The sequence below is a fragment of the Onychomys torridus genome, chromosome 4, assembly GCF_903995425.1.
Source record: "Onychomys torridus chromosome 4, mOncTor1.1, whole genome shotgun sequence".
Taxonomy (NCBI): domain Eukaryota; kingdom Metazoa; phylum Chordata; class Mammalia; order Rodentia; family Cricetidae; genus Onychomys; species Onychomys torridus.
Window position 1 is genome coordinate 50,215,181 of NC_050446.1, and position 24,418 is coordinate 50,239,598.

A 24,418-nucleotide genomic window follows, 5' to 3' on the forward strand; every position below is an offset into this window, starting at 1 on the left:
CAGAATGAGGCAAGTAATCATAAGATGGTCCTGGAGAAATTGAGAGAGGAAAGAGCAATCACAAGTTCTAAGTGTCCAATTCCAAACAGCTAATCCATCTAATGGCCTGTTTACTTTTTAACCTTAGGCTCTCTGATAACCTTGCTTTCTACCAAGAACTTCTATTTTCTGTTTAAATTGGTTTACAGTGGCTTTCTAATAGCCAAGCAATATTTGCAGTGGCCAAGGCAGAAAAGAATTTATACCCTCCTGAGAACTATGATAATGTATGTCGGAGGGACATTGTGCCTCTGTTCCTGCTTTAAATGATACAACAGTTTCCCCAGAGCATGCTCTATGTATCTGTGATCCTCCAAGGATCTCTGCTGAAAAAGGGGTGCAGGATCAGATGAGTTCAGGAAGCACTGCATAATCATTTTGGGGGGCCGGTGTATATATCAGGTAAGAGTTGAGTTTTGGTTGTTGTCCTTTGAGGGGGGTTGGTGTACAAACACCTCCTTTTTTTCATTTATTTATTTTATGTGTTTGACTGTTTTGCCTGTATGTATGTCTATACATCACATGCATGCCCGGTGCCCACAGAGGCCAGAAGACAGTGTCAGATCCCCTGGGACTGGAGTTTTATGGATGGTTGTAAGCTGCCTTGTGGGAGCTGGGAATTGGAACCCCTGCTCACCGGAAGAGCAGCCTGTGGGTGCTCTTAACTGCTGAGCCATCTGCCCAGCCCCATGAAGACACCCATTAAAGTTCAAGAGCTGGCAAGCTGACTCATAGGGTAAAGACTGCCACCACTGACCACCTGAGCTTGAACCTCAGGGTCCACAGGGTAGAAGAAGAGGACAAGCTTGTTGTCCTGTGATCTCCACACACAGGTGCACACATATACACATATGTGGACACACAAAAAGAATAAGCATCAAGGTGTGTGGCACATGGCTTTAATCCCAGCACTCAGAAAGCAGAGGTAGAGGGATCCCTGCGAATTCATTGTCAGCTTGATCTAGTCAGCCAGTTCCTGGCCAGGCACGAATTCAGTGAGACCCTGCCTCTGCAAAAGAGAGAAGAGAAAGAGAGAGAGAGAGAGAGAGAGAGAGAGAGAGAGAGGAAGTAAAGAAGGAAGGAAGGAAGGAAGAAGGGATGGAGGGATGGATGGAAGGAAGGAGGGAAAGAAGGAAGAAGGGAAGGAAGGAAGGAGGGAGAGAAAGAGGGAAGGAGGGAAGGAAGAAAGGAGGGAAGGAAGGAAGGAAGGAAGGAAGGAAGGAAGGAAGGAAGACAGACAGAGAGAGAGAGAGAGAGAGAGAGAGAGAGAGAGATATTAAACAGACAAAAAAAAAATAGCTAGGTATGGTGGCATGTGTCTTTAATCCCAACACTCAGGAGGCAGAGGCAGGTGGATCTTTGTGAGTTCCAGGCCAGCCATAGTTACATGTTAAAAACCATCTCAAACAAGCAAAAGAAGAAGCAAAAACTTTGTAAGACTTTATTTGCAGTAAAAAAAAAAAAAAAAAAATTAAACACAGTGACAACCTAGTATCAACACACCAATTATGCCATTTTTAAGATTGCTGATTCCAGCCCAGTGGTGGTGAACGTCTTTAATCCCAGAGCTTAGGAGGCAGATGCAGGTGGATCTCTGTGAGTTTGAGGCCTGCCTGCTCTACATAGTCCCAAAGACAGCCTGAGATATAATAGAGATCATGTCTCAAAAACAAAAAACAAAGATTGAGAATTCTATGTCTGGGGTAAGAAATGTCTCAAATGATTCTGGACATCATGCACCTGAAAGTAAGGAGAATACCATTAAACACTCCTAGGTCATGTACTCATGACCTACCCTGTTGCTGTGATAAAGCACTCTAAAACAGTTAAAGGGGGGAAGGATTGACATTGAGGATACAGTCCATTATGGAGAAGTGGGAGGCAGAGCTTGAGACATGAGGTCACATTTCAGCAAGTACAGTCTAAGCAAGGGAAATGAACACTAGTACATAGCTCGATTTCTCCTTTTAATTAAGTCTAGGGTCCCAGCCCATGGAATGGAGCCGCCCACAGCTACGGTAGGGCTTCTCATCTCAACCTATTCTAGCTAATCCCTCACAGGCTTTCCCTGGGGCTTGTCTTCTTGGTGATTCTAGATCCTGTCAAGTTGACAATAGTAGCCATCACAGGTCGTATCAAGTGATACACATGCCAGTTTCCATTCAGTCTTCCACCACGAAAATACAGAGAACAAAATGTTAACATCCAAAAGAAAACTGAATCAACTGAGTGTGTGGTTTGAACGAGAACATCCCCCAAAGGCTCAGAGATTTGCTTATTTGGTCCCCAGGGGTGGTACTGTTTGGATAAGTACAGGTATAGTTTTGCTGGAGAAAGTACGTCACTAGGGGAGGGCTGAGAGGTTTAAAACCCACACACCATTTATTTAATTTTCTTCCTATTCCTCCTGCTTGTGGTTCAAGATGTGAGCTATCAGCCTGCTGCTCCTGCTGCCATGACCTCTAGCCCACAGGTGTTTCCTTCTATAAGTTGCCTTGGCCACGGCAATATAAAAGTAACTAATACAGTATGTAAAGTCACAGGACACAAAAAAATAGATCATGTAAAAGAAGCTTCACAAGAAGCCAGCACTTACTATTAGAAAGAGTATTGTTTATGTGGCTCACATAACAGAGTGCCACAGGGTAGGTGGCCAAACAACAAGACTCCAGAGTAAGAAAAAAGAATGTTAACAAGGTTGGTTTCATCTGAGACTGCTCCTTGGCATCTGTGTGGCTGTCAATACTCACATGGTCTTTACTCTGCTCTTACAATCAAATTTCCTCTTCTGATAAGAACATAAGCCAGTTTTGACGAATATCTTCATTTTAAATTGATTGCTTCTTTAAGGACCTTATATTACCATACAGACACTGGGGATTGGCTTGTAAGAAATGGATTTGTGAAAATGCACCTCAATAGGGATCAGCATCAAGTTCTTACTTTGAAAGTAAGAAATTCAAAATCTTGTTCTGTCTGACCCAAGAAAACCATATTTAGAATCAGTAAATAGTATCACACTTTCTTGTCAGACTACCTTTGGAACACCAGCACTCAAATAACAACACAGTGACTTATTATTAATTATGAAAGCTTGGGCTTTAGTTTAGGCTTGTTTCCAACTAGCTCTTATAACTTAACCCATATATTTAAATCTATGTTCTGCTTCATGGCTCTGTTACCTCTCCTCAATATGGCATGTTCAACTTGCTCAGAGTCTCTGGAGAAATCCACCTGCCCAGATTCTGCCTCCTCCTCTTCTCTCTTACTGGAAACACTGCCAATCCTCTCCTGCCTAGCTATTGGTCATTCAGTCCTTTATTAAACCAATCAGAAATTGCCTTTAGCAGAGACACATCTTTGCAGTGTACAAAAATATTCTGCCACATTCTCCCCTTTTTGTCTAAATAAAAAGTAAAGGGTCTAACTCTAACAGTAAAACCATACATAATAAGAACATAATATCAGGTAAGAATTACATTCACAATGTCTAGTCCATTTGTATTTGGTGATTTTGGAGAAAATACGCTATTATCTCACCTATTTTAATGAGTCCAAAGTTTTATACTTAAACCATTTTCTAGCATAATTTGTATTACCAACCCAAAACTATCTTCTTAGACCTCAAAACATTTTCTTAAACAACTTGAGTTTTTATGTCTCTTAACCTTTATACTTTATACCTCTTTTGTGAGTTTTTTTTCTAAATTTGGTAACAAGGAAAACTGTAACTATAACTATCTTCAACTCCATCAAAGACCCAAGAAAAATACACTATTACCTGAGTAAACAGGAAGTGCAGAGCAAACAACTTCCAAAACTAAGAAATGACAGAAACAGCTGGCTGCCTAGACAGTCACTCAAGGTTCCTCTGTAACGCTGGAGCCTCCATCTTCTGCATACAGGCCTAGAACATCTGGCAGACTTTCCTGTGAAGCAGGAATTTTAAAGGACTGTCCTACCTTGTTTTGGCAAAGATTGCCAATTGCCTTCCTTTGTGTACTGTTCATCCAATTTGGACAGTATACTGTCAGTAGTTGAGGCAAGGGCAGTTTCTTGCCTAGTGGCTAACTTTGCTACAATGAAAGCAAACTCTACATGGAGTTTCTTCAATCTTCATCATCCTTTTTTGAAGTAGATTGGTGCTTCCAAGAGCAGACTTGTCTCACTGTCATGAAAAGCCTTATATTATTAAAACATCTTAAATATCATATTCTGTAGGTCTCTGAAGAGTTTGAAGACCACCTATCTAAAAAATATCTGTTTAACCTTGAAAACATACCTAACATGACTACAAGTTTGATTGTTATAGATGACTACTAACCTGCATTTCTTAGTTATCTTAAACAGTTTGTAATAATAGCATTCAAGGACTAGAATGTTACATTTTTAAATGAGCTGCATAGGCCCAATACCTTAAATAGAATAGAAACATATATGCAGTATGTATAACAAAAATAACTTTAATTTTGTATCAATATACAAAAACTCATACCAGTGTAAAGTATTTGAGACTAATAGTCGCTGTTTAGTCTAAAAGTAGATTCAATAATCTACCCTTTTATCCTATTATTTCCATATCCCCCCTTTTCTTTTCAGAAAGAGATCCTTGAATCTAACCTCCCTTGCTTAGTTTCCTACCTTACCATGACCAGTAACAATTTGCAATCAAATCCCCTAAATGACGACAAATATCCATAACCTACCAAATGACCAAGCACTACCCGCTCTACCTCTGGGTAATGTGGGCATTGTGTTCTTAAAATTACTTCCTGTTGTCTGGGTGTAATGGCATCTCTAGTGGACACTGAGAAAATTGGGATAATGGTGAAGTCCTGGGAGAGCTAGCTGTGTTATTTTTTGTTTGGTCTCTGTGTGGTGGGAAAGTAGGGTAGGGCTTACCTGAAGTCATGGATAGAGTAGTCTGTGGAGCTGGACCATCTCAGCTAGCAGTTTTGAAATTGTTCTGGGTGTAGAATTTTGAGGAAACTGCAACAGAGGCATTCTGAGAGACTGGATCACCTGGGCTATTTGTCTTCATTGGTGTCTGGTTCTTTTTTTCTGAAAACACACAAACTTTTAAAGGTTTGTATATATCTGCATCGACACAGGTATGAAATGTGCGGTGTACACAAATCAGCTAAAGATGATTATTTTTTATGTTTGAGCAGGTAAAAGACATCTGTCAACTTTATGAGTCTGTCTGAACTGTGTAACCAAACCTCTATCCATGGCATATGAAAGGACGGCACAGAATAATAAGTCATGAGGACTCTGTAGGCAATAATTTTTATCATGTCTCATCTAGTGTCAGAGCTGTTCCCATGTAGAGGGATCTGTTCTGTAGTCTTTCTTGATTTTTTTCTTCATGTCTGTAGTCAAGATCCCCAGGAGGTCTCCCCCATCAAATCTGGTCTTTATTAATTTTGAAGAAATCCATAGCTTTTTGTTTCCTGTGGGGAAAAAAAAGCAAAATCTCTCCCCCAACACAATGTCTTTTCTGACTTCCATTCTGAAGTTAAAACTTTCTTAAAATATATAGGGTGGTTTAATTTAGCAGTTTCTATAATCCAATGTCTCAGCAGCTATTTTTTTGTTCATTAGCATTTAAAAAATTTAAAGTGAACAAGACACCATACAAGATCCAGACACTCTGTGTATTTCCCATCTTTATGTGGCTTTTTCCTTTTATATCCATTTTCTTTTCTTTATTCAGTATCTAAGCACATTTTAAAATATATATTATATCCATTCAGGGGTTTCCTTGGTCTGGACCTGACTTTCTACATTTCTGCAGCATTTTCTGACTGCAAGAGACAAATCTTAAATGGCCACACTGGCTGCCATGTGGCTCAGTGCCATGCATGGCTCTGGTGGCTGGCTCTGCCCTCTTTGGGTCCATCCACAAGCAGTGGCAGAAACTGGGCCTAACCTTCCCAGCAGCAACTAACTGTCCCAGCTGTGCCTCTGTATGCCACAAGCAAACCAAGAGACCACAGTTGCCAGGCTGTGGCTGTGTACTTCTCCGTATTTGGAACTTTTTTGGTTTAGCTTTATTAGGCCCTATGTGGATGTATATGCCAGATGTTGGGCACCAAATGTATCAAATTTTCTTGTCAGACTATCTTTGGATCGCCAGCCCCCAAATAATGACACAGAGACTAATTATGAATTATGAAAGCTTGGCCTTCAGTTTAGGCTTGTTTCCAACTAGCTCTTATAACTTAATTAACCCATATTTTTAATCTATGTTTTGCCACATGTCGCAGTTACCTCTCCTTGGTAAGGCATGTCTGACTTGTTTAAAGTCTCTGGCATAATCTGCAGTGTGTAGATTCTTCCTCCTCTTCCTTTCTCTCCCCAGAAATCCTGCCTATCCTCTCCTGCCTAGTTATTGGTCATTCAGCTTTTTATTAAGCCAGTTAGAAGGCGCCTTAGACAGAGACACATCTTTATAGTGTACACAAATATTCCACAACAAAAGAGGCCTAATGGTAAGAAATCATGTTAATAAATGTGAAAGAAGTGGTATATTTAGAAGAGTACCATTGTATGAGATAAACAGTGCTCATGGGGGATAGTAAAGCCACTAGAAGAAAGATTGTAGTGCACTGTACAATATAAAGGTTAAGCCATTACTTCTTGGATATAACCATCTACTTAGCACCACTAAAAGTGAGACAAATAGATATTATATGCCTTCTGTCTGCGTTAATTTTCTATTGACGTGTGTTTTAGTTAGGGTTTTACTGCTGTGAAGAGACACCATGACCACAATAACTATTATAAATGACAGCATTTAACTGGGGCTGGCTTACAGTTTCAGAGGTTTAGTTCATTATCATCATGGTGGGAAGCATGGTGGCATGCAGGCAGACATGGTACAGGAGAGGTAGCTGAGAATCCTACATCTGGGTCCATGGGCAGCAGGAAGAGAGGGAGCCTCTGGGCCTGCCTTGGGCCCATGAAACCTCAAAGCCCACCCCCAGTGATTACTTTCTACAACAAGGCCACACCTCCTAATCCTTTCAAATACTGCCACTCCCTGGTGACCAGGCACTCAAATTTATGAACCTATGGAACCCATTCTTACTCAAACCTCTACACTGTGATAAGACACCATGACAAAGGCAACTTACAAAAGCAAGAGCTTATTGGGGGCTTACGGCTTCAGAGGGTTGGAATTCACGGTCATTATGGTGGAGAGCATGACAGCCACCAGGCAGGCACAGCGCTGGAGCAGTAGCTCCAAGTTTACATCCTGAAGCACAGCCATGCAGCAGAAAGAACCAACTGAGAAGGATGTGGGCTTTTGAAACCCCAAAGCCTGTCCTCAGTGACACACCACCTCTAACAAGGCCACACCTCCTAATTCTTCCCAAACACTTCTACCAACTGGGCACCAAGCAACAACTATATGAGCATGTGGTTGCCATTCTCATTCCAACTACCATACCTCCTGTTATGATAGCAATATAATTCTGTATTGCCAATGAGATATTCCGGTTAGAGAACTTAAAACTGAATCCAAATGAGCCCAGTTTACAAGAAATACGGTGACTAGAGGGACAAGTTAATGACACTACAAGGAAGCAGTCATCCATATACAACAAAATGATTGACATGATTTTGTCAACAGATCAAGGGCATGAAAAAGGAAGGGGCATCATCCAGATGACTCAGCAGGTAAAGGTCCTTGCTGAGTTGGACCCCAGGAGCCCACAGACAAAAGACTGAACCAACTCCTAAAGTTGTCCTCTGATCTCCACAAGCAGGCCACAATGAGCTACACACAGACACAGACACACACACACACACACACACACACACACACACCCCTACAGGTGGGGAACAACTGCTACACAAAGTGTCTCTAAGAATTTTAAGGGCATTTGATATTTTTTGAAACTCAACGTAAAACATTTCTTGAGCTGTGGATATAGCTAGGGGCAGAGCACTTGCCTAGCGTGAGCAAAGCTCTAGGTTCAGCCTCCCCACAAATGAAACAAAAACACTCTGAGAGCAGTAGTGCACGCCTTTAATCCCATCACCTGGGAGGCAGATGCAGGTGGATCTCTGTGAGTTCGAGGCCAGCCTGCTCTACATTGAGAGTTCCAAGACAACCAGAGCTACATAACAGAGAGGCCCTATTTAAAAAAAAAAAAAAAAAAAAAAAAAAGTGTGTACCTCCAGGAGATCCTATGCCCTCTTCTGGCCTCTTAGGGCACCAGGCATACATGTGGTACACAAATATACAGACAAAACAAACATACATACACAAAGTAAAAGCAAAAATATTAAATTCAATTATATATATATATATATAATTATATATAATAAATATATATAATGTTTGGTCACACACCTTTCTGTGCATTGAAAGCCAGCCTGATCAGCATAGTGAGTTTCAGGCCAGGCTGGACTACATAGTGAGACCCTGTCTAAAAGTAAACTATTTGTGATATATATGATAACATGGAAGAATATAGTTTTTAACTGCCACCTAGAGTTCATTATAACAGCATAAATCTCTTTGAGTCTTAGTAAGTCCTTCAATAAAGTTTTTTTTTTTTTTTTTTCTTGAAACAGAAACTGTCTACATAGCTCTGACTGTCCTGGAACTCATTACGTAGACCAGACTGACCTCGAACTCACAGAGATCCACGTGCCTCTGCCTCCTGGGTGCTGGGATTAAAAATGTGCACCATAACACTCAATCAGCAAAGCTTTCTAGAGGAAGTAAAATCATGTTTCCTTGGGTTCCCCTGAAGGTGCCTTTCTAAGACTTGACTGTCCCCAGCTATAAGATGGGACTCTTCACTTTCGCTTTCACCTTTACTAGGCACTTAGTGAAGCTAATGCAGAGCAGATACTGTGCTTGAGAAGAAAGATAAAGACTGCAATTCCTCCTTCAACAGTTCCTTACCCTAGTGGGGAGGAGACAGAGCCTAGTAAAGGAGCCTTCTAGTGTTAACAAGCGGAATGCAATGTGGCACCAGGCTGAAAAGGACTGCATCCTGAAGCGGGGGATGGGGTTAACTGAGAAGGCTGGAAGAAGTCTCAGAGAAATACAAGGATACCATTCCCTCACAATGCAGAGCTTTGTGTGGCCAGGGCAGAGTATGGGGTGTCGACTGCCAGTGGACAGAAGGAAGAAGGAAAAGGACTTGCCAGCCAGACCCTTCTCTCCTCAGTTGTCTCCAGCACGCCTGCTGACACCCACAGTTGTCCCCAGCACTTTTGATACCATATTCAATTAAGGCATGATAAAGTTCCAACCAACTGAAAAAAATAACCATAAAACAGGCCAAGGTGTGATAACTCAGAGCAGGGGGTAAAAAGAACTGCGTTGTCTCCAAACAATTGCTCACATTTACATGAAACTATTCTTCCAAGACAGACTAAGAGGTCTTTGTATAGAATTGTTAGCTAAATATAACTACCTAATAATCTGTGAATAAACGGGAATGAGCTATCTTGGGAAAGTATAGAATTTTCACTATTCTTTAACCATAGATTTCATCTCCAGTATGAGGCTTTGAAGGTGCTTGTCTTTTTAATGTTCGCCTTCCGTGTTCTCTCCTTAAAAGTCAAACTTGTAGCAATGTGCCTGCTGTACGCATTTGTCTCCCACTGCACTTTATGAGACAAACACCAACTTCAAAGAAAGTCTAATGCCATGAATAGTTCTCCACCTCACTAGACAGCACAAGGCCAGCCCACGGCTCTCACGAGTAACAAGATTTTCCCATAGACATAAAATAGAAATGTCATATCAAAACAAGCAACAAAACGAACTTCCGATTTGTCTTAGTTGGAGTTTCTGTTGCAGTGATGAAACACCACAAGCAAAAGCAAGTTGGGGAGGAAAGGGTTTATCCTTTTCCCACTTCCACATCACAGTTTATCATGGAAAAGGAGTCAAGGCAGGAGCCTGGCGGCAGAAGCTCATGCAGAGGCCATGGAGGAGTACTGTTTACTGCCTTGCTCCTCATGACTTGCTCAGCCGGCTTCCTCTCAGAACCTATGACCAGCAGCACAGGCACGGCACTGCCCACAGCGAGTTTGGCCCTGCCACATCAGTCATCAGTCAAGAAAATGTCCTGTAGACCAATCCTATGGAGGCAGTGTCTCCATTAAGATTCCTTCCTCGCAGATGACCCTGGCTTATGTCCAGTTGGCATATAAACTAGTCAACACACTATTATTTGGATTATTCATGACCAAAGAAGAAATTAGGACCAATAAAAGTCTTGAGATTTGCCGGGTGGCAGTGGCACACGCCTTTAATCCCAGCACTCGGGAGGCAGAGGCAGGCAGATCTCTGTGAGTTCAAGGCCATCCTGGTCTACAGAATGAGATCCAGGACAGGCTCCAAAGCAACAGAGAAACCCTGTCTCGGAAAAAAAAAAATCTTGAGATTTGAGAAAGTAAGGATTTGGAGATACATATCCAAATAAAGCATATATATGTACATGCATTATGTACATATACATAAACACATATATAATACCAAAATATACATTATATGGTAGTACATATAAAATAAAGTTTTATTTCTACTTAAGAATATGCAAGGGGTTGGGGATTTAGCTCAGTGGTAGAGCACTTGCCTAGCAAGCGCAAGGCCCTGGGTTCGGTCCTCAACTCCAGAAAAAAAAAAAAAAAAGAGAGAATATGAAAGGTTTTTAGAATAGTACTCTTTAAAATTACAGATTGTGTTTTTCTCTATGTTAAACTTTTAAGTTTTTCTATTAAAGTATTGGTGAATGTTCTGCTAAACTAGAAAGAACAAGAGCTTATTAAATTACTTAACTGCTTACTATGCCTCCAGGGAATTCTAGAAGATGAACCAAAATTGTTACACCTACTTGGCTAACGTTGTTTGCCAACCGGGGCCCTTGATTAAGGCATCTGGGTTTCCACTCAGGCGTCTCACACTCTGGGGACTGACAGCATTTCAAGAACAAGAGAAAACCAAAGCTGTCATTTCTCTTGGGGTCACAGTCCGGAAGTCCTTGACTCTACTTTTGTCTACTTTCCTTCAGTCAGTCAACTAGACTCAAGGAAGGGAAGAAGTTTCATTTCTTGATAGGAACAGGAGACAACATATACCAGCAGATGAAGGGTTTGGGAATGAGGGTGGAGGGTGATTAACCTTTAGAAACTAGCTATTAGAGCCTACCCTCAGGCCACAACAGTTTGCAGCCCTCCAATGTGGAAAATACACTCGACCCTTCTCTAGCCCTTGAACGTCTCATACAAGTATGGCATCAACTCAAACTGCAGATTGGTCTACGTCAGCCCAGCAGTGGGGAAGGAGCTTCCAGCATGTTTTCTGGTGCTGCAGTGTAAAGACCTACAATCTGAAAGACGATCTGCTGCACATGCAATGAAAAAATGCAATGATGGGAAAGGAACAGAATATCCACAATTGGTGTCTTCCCAAAAGGGAGACAGTTATAAAAAAATAAATAAATAAATACAGGATTCTGACCCAATGGCACTGTCCTTGTGTCCCGTTTACAGTCTCCTTATGGCCCTTCTCAGCTCTGCCTTCCAGCTGGTCCTCGAACCAATGCCATGTGACTTAGGTTTGTTACAGCAACCTCTGAGGTGAACCTAGTTTCTGTCTTGATATCTATTGCTATGTAAAACCCCGAAGTTTACAGCACTTTATCACTTCTCTTGATTGTATGGATTGTCAAGGGTTTACCTGAGTCATTCTTCTGGTCTTGTATGGGGTCTTTTATGTAGCTGCAATCATAGCAATTGAGTTTTGTTATGGAGTAAATGTTTATGACTGTCCAAATGCAAATGTCTAAATAATGCCCCCTTAATATGATGGTATTATAAGTTATGACCTTTGGAAAGTTATTACATCATGAAGATGTGAATAGAATTAATGCTTTTATAAAAGAGACCCCAGGCCTCAGTAAGCGATGGCTGAGTTCAAATTCCTAGAACTCATGTTAAAAGCCATGCTCACCTATAAACTAGGAAGGAGGAGACAGACAGGAGGAACCCTGGGAATAGCTGGTCAGAGTTCAATAACAGACTCTGACTCAAAAAGAAGGATGGAGGGCAATTGAGGGAACAATACTGACCCAGTCTAACCTATAGGTACACACACACACACACACACACACACACACACACACACACACACGAGAAACACATGAACCAGGAACATAAAGCATCTGAAAGGCCAGTTTCAGAGTCTAGCTATTGCAAACGTTAAATCTAGAGCCACCTAATTTGGGGTAAATCAAAGGAGTGAGTTCTGGGCCCTTTGCATGTGGCTCAGATTTATAACGAAGAACCACATTTCACGATTATGGAGACTGAAAAGTCCCACAGTCTGACTGCTGCAGTTGGGAAACCCAGGGAAACTGCTGATGAAGTCCTGAGGACCAGAGAACTGATGGTGTGAGTCCAGTCCCAGCAGAAGACAGATGTCCAGCCCAAGAAACCAGGCAGGTAGGATGGATTCGCCTGTCTTGCACCTTCTTGTTCGGCATATGGTGAGACCGCTGTTCATTTTCAATCATTCATCAATGGCCAGATAACTGGATTGTTTTCCACCTGTGAGTCATTCTAACTCCACGAATATTTATTTACAGCTTTATTCAATTTAGACTAAGGGCTCTGTAGAATGTCTTAAATAAGATGAATGTGTTTGGTTCTGGTGGGGTTTGTGTGTTGTCCTTTTTCAGTTTTTGTTTTAAGATTTGAATCTGAAAGTCATCTAAAAGAAAACCGATTTCTGGAGGGAGAAAGTAGGGCAATAATGTATACTTAGATAGTGTGAAGTTAGGAATTACCGGTCCACTGTATTAATCACACCCCAGGAGGAGGAGGACCAGAACATAAAAGAGAATTCATGCTGTTTTTCAGAGGCAGGGGAATTTATATAACAAAACTTAAATAAAAGTTCTCTTATTTCAAGATTTATGGGATGTATAAGCCAAATAAAATCGCCTTATTATGAAGATTTGTGTAGAGAATGCTTTCCTCGCTGGTTATTACCATGGCGAGAGGTAGAGTCCTCACCTCCCCGTCCTGCTCCTGCTCTAACAGTGTTTTTGTTTTTACATCTAATTAATGGTCCCCAGATGTCCTTGCTCCCCATCCTCTCACTTTCATCTTCCTTAGGGACAGAGGTTTTCAATATTTCCCTACACTTGAAAAGGGCCCAACAATAAAGCCATGTTGACAGAGCTTTAAGAAAATGCTTCCTCTGGGCATAACACAAATAAATCTCTCCTGTGGAACTCGGCACATGTCTCCTCTTCTTTAGCATCGACTTTAAGACTTGTCACTACCTCAGACTGTCCTTCCTCAGACATCTGTCACTGGCAACCTCATTTTTTCTAACCACCAAGCCATCTGGTCACTCATTCTGCGCATCCTGAGACTTAAGCCCCCCTGGCTCTTTCCTGTCTTCATATGCCTGGTCCCAAATGGTCAGCCACCTTCTCACCCTCTCACAACAGCCTCAGTCTTGGATTCTGACTTTCTCAGCCTCTATCCAGACAAGTCAACTGTCCTGTAGCTTTATCCCAACCCTCCATGTCCTGGGGTTACAAGGCCACTCAGGAATCACTTTCTTTCCTTCTTTCCTTTCTATCCAGAGTGCCTGCCCTAAAATGTTATTCTTCTCAAGTTCCCAACACCAGCACCCAAGAAGAAGGGCAGAGGGAGGGAAGGCAGTTAGGTTGGTACTCCGTTGGTTCTCTGTTTACATATGTACCTGAATTTTTCTTCATCAGTTTTGTTTTGTTGTGATTAGGATAGAGTCTCATTTTTTCCGCTCTAGTTGGCCTGGAACTTGCTACGTAAAGTAAGCTGGCCTTAAACTCACAGGGATCTCTCTCCCTACCTCTGGAGTGCTGGGATTAAAAGTATGAATCATCACACCTGGCCACACCTTCGATTTGATTTGATTTTTGGTCTATTACTAGAGATTGAGCCTGGGCCTCATTTCCTCATGGATAGCTTTCTGTTTTCGTGGTCTTTTAGCTTTCTCCAGGGCTGCCAACTTTTTTACATCCAGCTACTGTCCATACAGTCTCTGCACTAACACTCTGTGAATGCCATCCTGGTTGATAGTCTAATTTACCATTAACTTTCTAACTAGTTTCTATCACTTCAAACATCTCCCTCTCTACAGTCGAGTCCCTGTGCTGCAGGGTATTCAAAACACACACCTTTGATTGGGAAACTTCTTTGCTTCCCTTTTTTTTTTCTTTTTTGATTTTTCACAACAGGGTTTTTCTGTGTATTCCTGGCTGTCCTAGAACTCACTCTGTAGACCAGGCTGGCCTCAAACTCAGAGATCTGCCTGCCTCTGCCTCAAGCGCTGGGAGTAAAGTTGTGCATCACCACAACTTGCCTGATTGGGGCATTTCTATGATTTCAGTTTTTTCAAGGCCTATAAACCTCCAGGATGAAATCTTACCTTGGTAGATTAGAACCTTAAACCTGTGAACACTGGCCCCATTTTGCTTTATTTCAGATTACATTACACTTTTGCTACAATAAATAGTGATCTCATGTTCTTTCAACTATTCTTGCCCCTGTGGACGTCTTCGTCTTCTTCTTCTTCTTCTTCTTCTTCTTCTTCTTCTTCTTCTTTCTTCTTCTTCTCCTCCTCCTCCTCCTCCTCCTCCTCCTCCTCCTCCTCCTCTTCCTTCTTCTTTTGGTTTTTTTCCAGACAGGGTTTCTCTGTGTAGATTTGGAGCCTGTCCTGGAACTTGCTCTGTAGCCCAGGCTGGCTTCAGACTCACAAAGATCCACCTGCCTCTGCCTCCCCAGTGCTGGGATTAAGGGTGTGCCCCCCCCCCACCACCTGGCAGACACGCTCTTTATTATTCACTTAATTGTGTCTCTCATCCAAATTCATACGCTGAAGTCTTAAAACCCCGGTATCTAATAATGAGCCTGTATCTGGAGGGGGTGGTGGTGTTAAAGAGATCGTTAAGGTAAATTGAGCTCATAGAATGGTTGAGTCCACTTTGTGGTTGCCTTAACACAATATTTAATGCTGGGTATTTTACAAAGTAAAAGATGTTTATTTGGCTCACATTTCTGGTGGCTGGGAGGTCCAGAGAGCATGGTGATCCTGGAGATGACTCCTGGCTTTGCTACAGTGTGTATGAGAAGTAGAAAAGGAACTGGCCCTGTGCACAAGGAGCCAGCCTGTAAAGTGCTGGTGTTTGTTGTTTGTTTAAAAAAAAGACATGTTCCAAAGGCTAAAGTGTAGCTCTGTGGCAGCATGATTCCCAGGGTTACAAAAAACGAAATAGGAACACCCCAAAAGGAAGACCTTTGCTGGGCCAGTTAGAGTTTCTTCAAGAGTCCCAAAGCCATTTCCTCTTTGCAGTTTCTGCAGTAACAATGGAGACAGAATCCTGCTGCACGCTATCCGAGGTCAGCGAAGGAAGAAGGAAGAATTGGTGACACGGTCTGTAGCCTTACTCGTTAGAGCTGGAAAGCACATCTTGGGTTCACCGACAACAGAAGAGAGTGGAGGGCCATCAGCGCCAGCATGATGAAGGCTGGAGACAGGGAGCTGCTTGTGGTACAGGCCGGGGTTGGCATCACCCAGTGACCTTGCACTTCAAGCACTTTTTAGGGTGACTGGATGGCTGTTAGCCATCTCATGATTCTGTTTTTAACGTTTTAAAAGAAACGAGAATTTGGCTTCAGTTGCAGAATTTAAGAGGCAAAATATATTTTGCAGCTAAAATATAATACCCACAAAAATCTCATCTGTAAAAATCAAGGACAGTACAGATAATTATGGAAGAAGAGGGGCCACAGTTATCAATCCATGGGAAAATAAATCACCCCATGGTCGTTTCCACAGCAGTTAAGGAGGACGGCCCCATTGTTTTGCCTGTGGTTACTGCTCTAAGTTACTGTCCTTTAGCTGGGCATAGAAAGAAAGAAAGAAAGAAAGAAAGAAAGAAAGAAAGAAAGAAAGAAAGAAAGAAAGAAAGAAAGAAAGAAAGAAAGAAAGAAAGGAGGGACGGAGGGAGGGAGGGAAGGAAAAAGAAAAAAGGTACCTACTATCCTCTTTGGTGTCTCAGTCGAGTTCCAATGTGATTTTCCTTTGTACTTGGTCCTCATCCCATACAAGTTGCAATATCCTGTTAGCATGGATGACGACAGTTCCTTAAGCAATAGAAGATGGGTCAAAATCCAAGAAAAGGGACAACTTTCCTTTCTTGAGTGCTCTTTCAGCACAGTGGAAATGAGATTACAGGCTTATGAGCCTTCCTCTATGGCATTTGGTATCTAATTCTCTTTTCTCACCATCAAAAAAAAAAAAAAAAATCTCTTCTCTGGGCTGAAGGGGCTCAGTGGTTACAAGTGCTTTTGGCTCTTGCAGAGGACCTGAGTTTGGTTCCCAGCATCCATGTCAGGTGGCCCACAACCACCCATAGCTCCAGTTCCAGGGGATCCCTCCAGCCTCCACAGCTCCAGCACACACACACCCCATACACATAAATAAAAGTAAAATAAACCTTTTAAAAGGAAATTGAATCTTAAGTTGCAATTATTCTTTGGGTACCTAAGAATATGGATGACTTTGTAGGCACCGAATTTTTTTTAAAGCCAGGCATGGTGGCGCATGCTTTAATCCCAGTCTTGGAGGCAGAGACAAGAGGATCTCTGTGAGTTCAAGGCCAGCCTGGTCTACAGAGTGATTTCCAAGACAGCCAGGGATACAAAGAGAAACCCTATCTTGAAAAACCAAATAGATAGGAGATAGATAGTTAGATAGATAGATAGATAGATAGATAGATAGATAGATAGATAGATAGATAAATGTTGGATGGATAGATGATAGGTGGATGGATGGATGATAGGTGGATGGATCAATAGGTAGATGGATGGATGAATGGATGGATGGATAGATAGATAGATAGATAGATAGATAGATAGATAGATAGATAAGAAGGCCTCAGTCATTCCTATTGCTGGTCTTTGGAGGCTTCAGTTCCTTGCCAGGTGGGCCTCTCCACGGGACTCTTTAGGTGTCCTTGGGAAATGACAACTGCCTTCCTCAGGATGAATGGTTCAAGAGAGAAAAGATGCAACCTCAGAGACTTTCATAACCAATCATTTTCTTCATCATGATCTATTTCTCATTAAATCTAGCCAACATAACAAGGGAGGAATACAGTATTCTGTCTCTGTCTCGTCTCTCTCTCTCCCTCTCTTCTTTTCCATTCTGAGACAAGGTCTTGCTATGTAAACCACTGCATTGGTCACTTTTCTATCACTGTGATAAAACACCATGACCAAGGCAATTTAAAAAAGAAAACATTTCATTGGCCTTATGGTTTCAGAGGGTTAGTGTCCATAGCAGTGAAGAAAAGGCATGGCGGCAGGAACAGCTGGGAGCGCACCATCTGGATCCGCAAGCAGGAGACAGAGAGTACACTGAGAATGGCATTCATCTTTTGAAACCTCAAAGCCTGGCCCCAGTGACACACATCCTCATACACACTGGCTAATCCTTCCCAAATAGTCCCACTACAAAAATATTCAAACATATGAGTCTATGGGGGCCGTTCTTATTCAAACCACCATACCAACACCAACTTCAAGCTCATAATTCTCCTGCCTCAGTCTCTCAAGTGCTGGCATCATAGGCATGTGCTACCATTTGTAGTGGCTGCTGCCACCTATTGAAAGAAAGCCTTCTGGAGAGTCCATGAGACTATTTTCAAATTGTCTCAGCGCTAGCATTATTTCCTCCTGGGCTTTCACAGAACAAAATTTTGTAAAAAGCTCTCTTAGTTTAAGTACTCCAGAGATGTCTATACCTTCCCAACCATCCTCTAGAGGGTACTGGAAAAGATTGTGGCCTTATAGGCACTGTTTTGTCCCAGGTATGTTTGCCTTTGTTACTGCGGGCTGGAAATGATCCTCACTCTGCTCTTTCTTTGCTTCTAAGCTAGTTATTAGCTAGCTTAATCTCCTGTAACCATACATGTTGTAGAGCTATGGGACAAGAGAGGAAGCTTGAGGTAGGTGTTATTTTTCTACACACAGAGGTAGAAATTGCCATGATACACTGCTACCCAGCCCATGGACTTATAAAACTAGAGGTCAGAACGTCATAAGACCAACAAATAAAGGATCATTTGCCTTTTAATGGCAAATCTGCCATAAGAATTTAGACTGCAACATAGGACTAAGTAGACCATGTTATTGCACATTTTAACTACTTGTTTTAATTTTGAGCTATGCAGGACGTAAGAGACACATCTGCAGATTTGTAGGAACCCATGACACTTGACACATTGTCCAGAAGTATCTGCAACCAGCAATAGCTTAAGCACCGGAAGTACTGGGCTGACTCCCAGCCTGCCTTACCCGACAATTTGAAGGGGAGCAAGTGCAATCCAAGATGAATCAAATTCTCATTTTTCTTCAAATGCCTATTGTCCGTTTTATCAAGGATAGTCAATATAGACACAGTGCAGGCAATTGAGTCTCAATAACATCCATTCTTTCCTTTCCTCTACCTCATCTGCAGACTGTTGACATTCCTTTGATTTCCACACTGATGTTTTTCTTTTACATTGGGGACTTTAACGATGATGTTGTAATTGCTCATCACACAGCTGGCCCTGTTATGATGTTCTTATAGATGTTCCTTCATTTTCCTGATGGTCCTGTGATCCAATCTACAACCCATTTAAAAACAAAACATTTTCATGTGCTGCATTCTGCCGTGCCTCTTTCAGGGAGTTCCATTCCAGCATCATTAATATTGATGCTGTCTGTCTCCCTGCTTATTTCAGAAGATTCATTGAAATTAATCTTCAGAATGCGCTGTGATTTGTTGCTGTTTTGTGTGTCAGGCCTGGTACAACTTGTCTCGTTAATTTTGTTTTTCTTTCTTTTTATGCGTCTGTTACGGCTGTTCTCCTACACGGACAACTGGTATGTGTTGGATTCTTTATGGAAACCCACTTTCGTCTCTGCCTTTCACTGTGATTTTCCATCATTAGGGACCTCTTGAATAAAAATGTCGCCCTTGGTGCTGACAGAGTCGACGTTCCTCCTCTTTTCTTTCTGTATGATTTCCCATCATTACAGTTCTTAAATTTCTTGAATAATGACATATACAATGAAAACACGGACAGAGCAGTTAGCAGCTTCATCAGTGTTTCCATGGTGTATCTGTGGCTTTGAGGGTACACAGTGCCGCAGCAGAATCAACTATGTATGTAAAAGAATTTTTTAAATAGATTCCGTGGTCTGCTAGTGACAGTGCTATGGTGCATCAATAATGCACATTCTTGCTCATAGCATCTGCTTGTTAGAATGCCATTTCCACGGAAGTAGGTTAGAGAGTGGCTTAGGTCTGACTGTCTTTGAGGAATAGAGGCGCAAGGGTCTGTGTGCTTTTTTTCCTTTCCTGTAACATTTTCAAAGGTAGCCGAGGTTTTTCTTGCCCTAGAGTGCTAAATTGGAAGCTGCATTCATTTGTTAAAAGTGAGGCAGAACCCAAACTTTTCTCATTCGAAATTCTTTTGTTGTTTTGTTTTTTTAAGACTGGGTCTTACTATGTAGCCCTGGCTTGCCAGGAGCTTGCTATATAGATCAGACTAGCCTCAAACTCATAGTGTCAGCCTCTTGAGCTGGAGTTAAAGACTGTGCCATTAGGCTCGGTTTTTATTTGGATTATTTTTGTTTGTTGTTTGTTGTTCACTGAATTAAATAGCTTCTTGATTCCAGTTACAAGCAGGCAAGGAGGCATTATGGGCAACAGACCAGTGTGTATGCTAACAATTACAATTGATTAACGTTAAGTCAATAAATGCTACAAAACAGGAGTGTAAAATTGAAAATATTGGTTGCCCAATCATTGTTATAAAAGGAAGAAGAGAAAGTGATCTTAAAGTAATGCTAAAATAGGACATATAAAAATTACTGCTCACTGTTGGGTAAATAGTATATCAGCACTCAAGATGCAGAAACTCTGTGAGTTAGAAACTAGCCTGGTCTATATAGCAGCCAGCCAGGGCTACATAGTAAGACCCAGGATTAAAAACAAAACAAAACAACAATAGTATAAATAGTATAAATGCTTTACAGCCTTTCCAACTTGGTCCCAGCATAAAGGCTCCCACAAAGAAGCATGGCAAGAAGAAGGGCTGTTCTGTCATCACCAAGGAAGTGGCCAGAGAATACACCTTCAACATTCACAAGCACATCCTTGGAGTGGGCTTCAAGAAGCATGCCCCTTGGGCACTCAAAGAAGTCTGGAAATTTGCCATAAAGGAGATAAGGGACTCCAGATGTGTGCATTGATACCAGGCTCAACAAAGCCATCTGAGCCAAAGGAATAAGGAATGTTCCAGACCATATGTGTATACATTTGTCCAGAAAATGTAATGAGGATGAGGATTCACTAAACAAGTTCTACACATTGGTGACATGCATGCCTATTACCACATTCAAAATTCTACAGACTCAATGTGGATGAGAACCAACCTGCTGAGTGTCAATAAAGTTGTAGAACTGCCAAAAAAGAAAAAAATGTTTTCCATAGACTACCAGAAACTATGGACGCTCAATATAAAATGCTTATAAAATTCGCAAGTATCTACAGACAAAAGAATGAAGCTCAGCACCTACATCACATTATATACAAAATGAGCTCAAAACAGACCAAAAACCTAAACACAGGAACTAAAACTACGTAACATTTTAGGGGGAAAAAATGCAAGTATACATTCATGACCTTGGATTAGCAGTGCTTTCTTAATTAAGGCATGAAATACAAGCAATCAAAGAAAAGGTAAACAAATTAAACTTTACCAAAATTAAAATCTATGTGATTTAAAGAAAAGGACACTATTAAAAAACTAAAAGGCTTTGTGGCCCTACCACAGTCAGGGTCTGTGCCTATGTTTGTGGCTCCTGTTATCACTGATGGCTGTGCAGATGCCTGGGACCTGGGCCAACATCTGAGGCCATGTTGGTGTCCAAGGGTCATGCTGTAGGATGAAGGGGCTGGCTAAAGAAACCCACCCTGAACCTGGAGCCTGGAACTAGGGAAAGATGGCTCAGATCAGGGCAGAAAGAAACACAGTTTGGCTCAGTCAGATCAGAGCCATCTCTCCCCCTGGCCAAATGACTTGTGAAACCAACCAATCACAGAGCAGGACAGTAGAACCCTGGGCCACAGTCAACCCCTGGCTGACTCCACCCTTAAGGCTTCATGTGGAAACTGCCCTGCCTGGTCAGTTAGAAAAAAGGCTGGTGGAGGCAGCTACTCCCCTGGACTCCTTCCTTCCCAAATAAATCTCATTCTCAAAAGAGTTTGGGGTGTGAAGATCTTCATTTACTGGCCCAGAGAAGATCCTTGATGAGACATCCCATCATGAGCTTGCAAGCCTGACACCCTGAGTTCAATCCCTAGAACCTACTCAAAGGTGAAAGGAGAGAATGGACTCCACAAAGTTGTCCTCTGACCTCCACAGGCTCTCACTGTGGCAGATATGTCCCTGCACTCCCACAGACATATACACACAATAAATAAAAATGCTTGACAACAAAAGAAACGCCATACCTGATTCAAAGGAATCACTGAATTCTGATCAGATATGAGCAAAGATGTTTACCTGAAGTGACGCTATTCCCAACTCCGTTTTGAGAATTCATGGATCTAAGTTATGTCATAAACCAGACAGAAGGGATCAGAAAGTAGCAAGTGTGCCTAGCTCACTGTCCTTTGAAGTCCAGGAATGCTCACAACTCCATGCTACATGCCTTTCTTCCTACTCCCAACAGACCCGGCCATCATATTAGCCAAGCACATTCTGGCGAGCAGCTGAATTCTAGGGCCGCCATCTGGGCTCCTGTCTCTTGACACAAGGTGGCAGATTCCCGATGGACACACACCTGAGCAATTAGTTCTCTCCTTCACCGTGTCCCAAGTCTGAAGGCTTGACAGCAGGCTCCACATTGTCCTATTAACTTCCCCGCTTTTTGTTCCAGTTCAGATGCATGGGTCACCTTCCCACCAACACAAATTTGTTCCTGGAGGAAGCAGTCTCTGCAGAAAGTCTGAATGCTGTCGTGATTTACATGATATTGGTCCTTTCATCTGCCACAGAAGAGGCTGCAGAAGGCCAGCAGCCGCCCAACTGCCATCTTATGTGGTACTTACTTCAAAGAGGACAGGCTAGTTGGGTGCGACTTCCAGAGATGCGGCCAAATTAATTCGTAGTATGCACCCATCATCAAATGGATCTTCTGGACTCACATGCCTCCTGGATACAATCTCTGTGACAGCAGAAATGGAGAATGTGCAGGGAGCAATATATATTCATTATTCTTTAAAGGAAAGGCCTGCTGGGGAAGGAGGGCTGTGCAACAGCTGTTTTCTCCCCAGTTCTACACATAAAAGAATCCTATATGTAAAACACCTGTAGAGCACGGTTGTCTGATACATTTACTATAGGTCCATTGCCCAGCATGTTGCTTATCTTATTGTAAGTCCAATTAAACATTCTAACAAATGCAATTTTGCCATTTGTAGAACTGCAGTCTAACTACCACTGACCACATTCTCCAGCCCTAAAAACCCTGCCAGCTTCCCTTTGATGTTGCCCATGGGAGAATGGGTTAGTTCTCTCCAGCCAATAGAATGAAACCCAATTGGAAACAGGTTGGGTCTGGTGTATACTATTCTTCTTAGAAATGTGTAGGATGCAGGAAACATTTTCACAACTGGTTAAGGAGAGGCAGTTTTACCTAAACCAAGCAAGTCTGAAGGGACTTAGGGACTAAAGCATATTATTTTGGGAAAGGAACACAGAGAAAGATGATACAGCCATCCTCAAGGAGGCAGACCTCACTAATTTGATTTTATTTTTCATGTGAATGGGTCTTAGGAGCATCCCACTGTGTAGAAGAAAGAAGAAAGATCTGTCTTTAATCATGGTGACTCTACTCACAGGGAATTGTGATCTAATAAGCTCCATCAAGTACCCCACCCTATTGGGCCAAGCATTTCTAACTCTCAATTCCTTATCTCAAACACTAGCATTCAGCTCCAAGTTGGCTTTAACTAATGTAGACCTCTTCCATGCCCAGTCGAAGTTAAACATTTGGTGAAGCTTAGATTGCTAGCCAAGGCAAGACCTAGGCAGACTCTACAAGACCAGAACTGGCTATTCTTCATCTCCTCTGGAAACCGTCTGCTGGGTGTCACCACAGGACAACCCATAGTCCTGCTGGACTACGGCCTACCTTGTCCCATGGATTCTGACTTTTCTTTTCTTTTCTTTCTTTCTTTCTTTCTTTCTTTCTTTCTTTCTTTCTTTCTTTCTTTCTTCTTTTTTTAATTTTTTTAAATTTATTTTTATTTTATTTTATTTTTTTTTTGGGGGGGGGGTTTCAAGACAGGGTTTCTCTGTGTAGCTTTGTGCATTTTCCTGGAACTCACTTGGTAGTCCAGGCTGGCCTCGAACTCACAGAGAATCCGCCTGGCTCTGTTCCTGAGTGCTGGTATTAAAGGCATGCGCTACCACCGCCTGGTGGATTCTGACTTCTCTTAATTGCTAGGGATGGAAAGGAGAGAGGTCCTCTCTAGTTTCTTGGAGTTTTATATTTAAGCCTTTTGTCCATACTTACGTATGATATAAAAATAAAGGTCCAAATTGAGGTTCTGTTTTCCACCCGGCTGCCTAGTTTTCCCAACACCATGGACATGACTATCCTTTCCCCCACCGGGTACCCTTGGCACACTTGTTAAAGATCAATTGACTATACATGCAGGGGATTATTTCCGGGCTCTCTGTTCTGGTCCATCGTTCTGTGTCTGTCCTCACGTCAGTATCATAAAGTTCCCATTGCTGTAGCTTCCTAGTGTGATGCCTCCAAGTTTGTTCCTCTTGCCTGAGATACTTTGGATATGTGGAGTCTTTGATGGAGCAATATGAGCTTGGGGATGTTTTTCTATTTCTACAAAGACATGTCTGTATTTTGATAAGGCTTCATTGAATTTATAAATTGCTCCAGGTAACACAGACATTGTAGTCAAATTAATTCTTCCCAAAGAAGTCTTTCCATTTATTTGTATCTCCCTTAAATCCCTTTATGAATGCTCTATAGTTTTCAGTACATAAGTTTCATCTCCTTAGCTTGTTCCTAAGTATTTTATCCCTAATGCTACTGTGAAGGGGACTGTCTTCTTAACTTCTTTTTGAATCACGTGCTGCTCGACAGAAATGTAACTGAGTTGAAAAAAAATAAATAAAGTCTTCTTATGCAGCCACAAGTAGCCTTAGCACTGCATATGCTGGAGTTCATACCGATGCTCACTATCACACACAGGTGC

The 24,418-nt window shown here is 41.9% G+C and overlaps 1 pseudogene; it reads left to right on the forward strand.

Moving 5' to 3' along the window:
- The first annotated feature begins 12,376 nt into the window (after positions 1 to 12,376).
- Positions 12,377 to 20,579, forward strand: LOC118581762 (annotated as a pseudogene).
- Positions 20,580 to 24,418: the final 3,839 nt, after the last annotated feature.